This window comes from Aphelocoma coerulescens, chromosome 1 (genome assembly GCF_041296385.1).
Source record: "Aphelocoma coerulescens isolate FSJ_1873_10779 chromosome 1, UR_Acoe_1.0, whole genome shotgun sequence".
In the NCBI taxonomy this organism is placed as follows: domain Eukaryota; kingdom Metazoa; phylum Chordata; class Aves; order Passeriformes; family Corvidae; genus Aphelocoma; species Aphelocoma coerulescens.
Genome location: NC_091013.1, coordinates 42239516 through 42243090, shown reverse-complemented (window position 1 = coordinate 42243090; position 3575 = coordinate 42239516). Strand labels below are relative to the sequence as shown.

Sequence of the window (3575 nt, the reverse complement as noted above, 5' to 3'; positions counted from 1 at the left end):
CATCCCTCTGGAGCCACTCTCTCCCTCCCTGTCCCTTCCCTCCCACTCATCCCGCCCCTCACGCACAGTTTCACTTTCTCTTCTCTCGTCCCTCCCGCCGTCAATAGTGGGAGACGGCGAAGGGCAGAGGAGGGACCGCGAATGAAGCTCTCTGCTTTCATTTCTTCCATCCTAAATAAAATGTTTAAACTTAGAAGAGCCGAAAAGGGAAGCGGGAGGGCGGGGCACGCTGCGCCAGCAGCGACGCGGCCGGTGCGAGCCCGACAAAGCAATTCCCACGTGCAGCACAAGCCCCGCGGCAGCCGTGCCCCGTCAGAGCCCGCGGGCCGGCCCGGCAGCAGCGTCTGCTCGCCACCTCCCGGGCACGGCGAGGAAAGGAAAAGGAGGAAAACGGTGCTGCCGAAACCCGGGATCGAACCAGGGACCTTTAGATCTTCAGTCTAACGCTCTCCCAACTGAGCTATTTCGGCTGCCGTGCTGCCAGTGTGGAGGTGAGACAGTACTAATCTGTTCTTCCATACCGCCACCCGGCCTCTCGTATCCAATGATTGAAATCCAGTATGTGTTACTAGCCCTGCGGTGCCGGCTAGATTGACTCGACAAACGAGTCAATCATGGCTCCTTGCAAACCAAATTATGCCGTAAGCCAAAGACAAATCAGTAACACAAAACATGCACATACAAACATCTATGCACAACACAGACATCAGTATGAAGGTGTTTTGGCAGTGGCTCCCTGGATTATTGGCGTAGGTAAAAGGAACTAGAACATTATGGGGGACGCAGAAGCATTTAATTGGCAGTATTTTAGCTTCAGTTTTCAGAGACTTTCTTTTAAAGCCTAACAAATTGCGTGCAGAGATGATGGTATCCCAAAGACATGAATAGGAAGGGCACCTGCATTTGCTTGTGTCCATGCTCTTGGTGGGAGATGCATGTGCGACTGGAGAAGCTCCCTGCATCCGCAAATCACAAATCCTGACTAAGCAGTGTTATTATAAGAAATATAGTTTACATTCACGTTGTTGATTAGGCATTTATTTCAACAGGCAACTGCTTGCATACTCCTGTGGCTACAGGTCAGAGGTAGAGGATGCATCTGAGTGCCCACAGTAGCACCGGTAGTGGGCACGGACTTCTCAGGTTTGGGTTGATTTGCACAGCCCATGGTCTAGGAAAAGCTACCTGTGAGGGCATCTCCTACTCACACTTTCTGCACACTGTGAGGTGAGAAAGGCTGCTTTGCAACATTGTTCATGGCTGCTCCCTCCTGCCTGTAAAAATAACCCAGACTCACTTCCATAGTAATAGAGGAAATTTAACAAATCCCTCCTTTTTCGAGGGGGGAAGAAGCAGCCTCAGCCTAAGCCAGCCATGTGAATAGTTGGTGCCATGAACCACCCCACTTCCTTTAATTTTCAGAGTGTATTTTTCCTCAAGTTGTCCCACATTTGTGGGTTCTTCAGGAGCTGATGTATTTTCAGGAGTCAAAGACCTGTTTTCAGAAGTACAAAAGCTGAGGACTGAGGCAGCAGTTTAGTGACTGAGAATAAAAACCTCTGTACAAAAAAAATTCAGTTAGGGAGAGGTTAAAAAAACCCACCCACACTTGTACTTAAGAGTAGTAAGAACAACATACTGATACAAAATCTCATCTTCTCATGATTTTCCATTGCCACTAGCAAAGATTGTTTTGCTGAGAAATGATGAATGTAATCCCTTAACAAGCGTGTCTCCTACTGATGCAGCTAACATAATCTTGTGATCTTTGGCGCAGATAAACTCCAAATGTGTCACAGCATGCACAGAAGTCAAAACACTATTGACTTAAGAGTTTTCATACATTACCACAACAATCAGAGGTACTATGGAGCAACGGGTTATTCTGATTTTTATTTTTAGAAATCTTTGTTTTGCCAGGTGAAATGGAAATGGCAATGGAAATAGAAACTAAAGGTAATGCAAAACAAAATTAAACAGAAGGACAATTCAGTCTCACATATAGCATATATAATAAAAGAGTCAGCTTTTCCCCTAACAGAATTTGGCAAGGGGGTGTCTATTTAAAGTTCCTCCTTTTGAAGACTAGACAGATATTTGCATTTCACGGCTGCCTAATGAGCCTAAGACGTTTTAGCAAAAATCAAGCATTCTGAGTCAAAAAAAACACAAACAAAAAACCCCCTGATTTTTCACCCACAATCTTTCTCCTACATCAAAGAAAGTAGAGGGTGGACAAACAAAAGCTATTTTCTACCCTATCATCTTATGACAATGTAAACCAGCCTCAACCACAGCTGACACCCCTTAATGCCAAGCAGCACGCAAATTTAAGCAAGTGCCAAGGTCAGAGCAGAAGAAAGCCTTGGAGAAAGTAAGGGTTCTCTCCATGGCACAAACTGGAGCTGATACACACACACCACAAACACCCCACAGGCCACAGCTCACAGGGTAAGCTGTGGCTGCCCCATCCTTGGCAGTGCTCAAGACCAGGTTGGATGGGGCTCTGCGTCCCTGCACACGGAAAGGGGCTTGAACTAGGTGATCTCTAAGGTCCTTTCCCACCCAAACCACTCTATGATTCTGTAACTGCAGATGGCCCTGCCTCAGCCGCCCACTTCAATGTCTTCCAAATCCTTTCACCTGCTGCTGGCAAGGGAAGCACTGAATAGCAGCGGTGGTATGCCAAGACAGTGGGGTAGCAATGTTGGTTTTCCCCAAAAAGGGATTTCAGGAACTGCTTCCCAAAGATCTGATCCAACTCAGAACAGTAATCCCAGAAAGAGATGAAAATGACAGCAATCCCCACATACTTCCCAAGTTCGTGACAGAACCTGGATGAAAACCTTTGCCAAATTCCAGCCCTCCTCCCTTAGAAAGTTTTAGCAATTTAAGTGACATACACATTTATTGTGTATTATACGTGCATTGTTATATTTTCTTACTGGTGTGGCCTCGCTTTGTTCTGTGACACAAACCTTGAGAGAATGGACTGAAAGATTAGTGTTCACAGGATTTTACATCACTGCCTTTGCCTTCTGCAGAAATGCTTCCCAGTAAAATCAGTGAGAAATAAAACCTAAAAGCACCACACTTCTCCACACTGACAGTTCACTGGTTGATCCTTTGTCCTCTTCTTCCTACAGAAGCAAGAATTCTAATGGCAAAATAAGCTGTTTTCTTTAACAGAAAATAGACTTTTCCCTGTGAAAAAAATGCTCCTATCAGATCACTCACCTAAGAAAACCTGATCTACAGGAAAGTAGCTCTAAGTAAAAGCCTTATAGATTATTTAAATATATATATTTCAATATTTTAAAGTGTGCATGTATGCATTTATTTATATATCTATACAAGTAGTAACACAAAGCCAAAAAAGCTCAAACACTTTGATGAATTAAATCTTCAAAAACATTTAAATAAACTAGAACAGCTTCCACTAAAAATTAATAGATCCTACTGAAAATCCACTCCTGGTAATACCACTTCTTTGGCTAGTCACATAAATATCAAAGCTTGCATCTTCAGCATCTAAATATTACAAACAACTTTCAAAAGTTGTATTCAATAAACCA

The 3575-nt window shown here is 44.1% G+C and overlaps 1 non-coding gene across 1 annotated transcript; it reads right to left on the bottom strand.

The window, feature by feature from the left end:
• Nucleotides 1-397: 397 nt before the first annotated feature.
• On the bottom strand, nt 398-470 carry TRNAF-GAA (transfer RNA phenylalanine (anticodon GAA)). The gene has a single exon. It is a non-coding gene; the product is annotated as a tRNA-Phe (tRNA).
• Between the last annotated feature and the right edge of the window lie 3105 nt (nt 471-3575).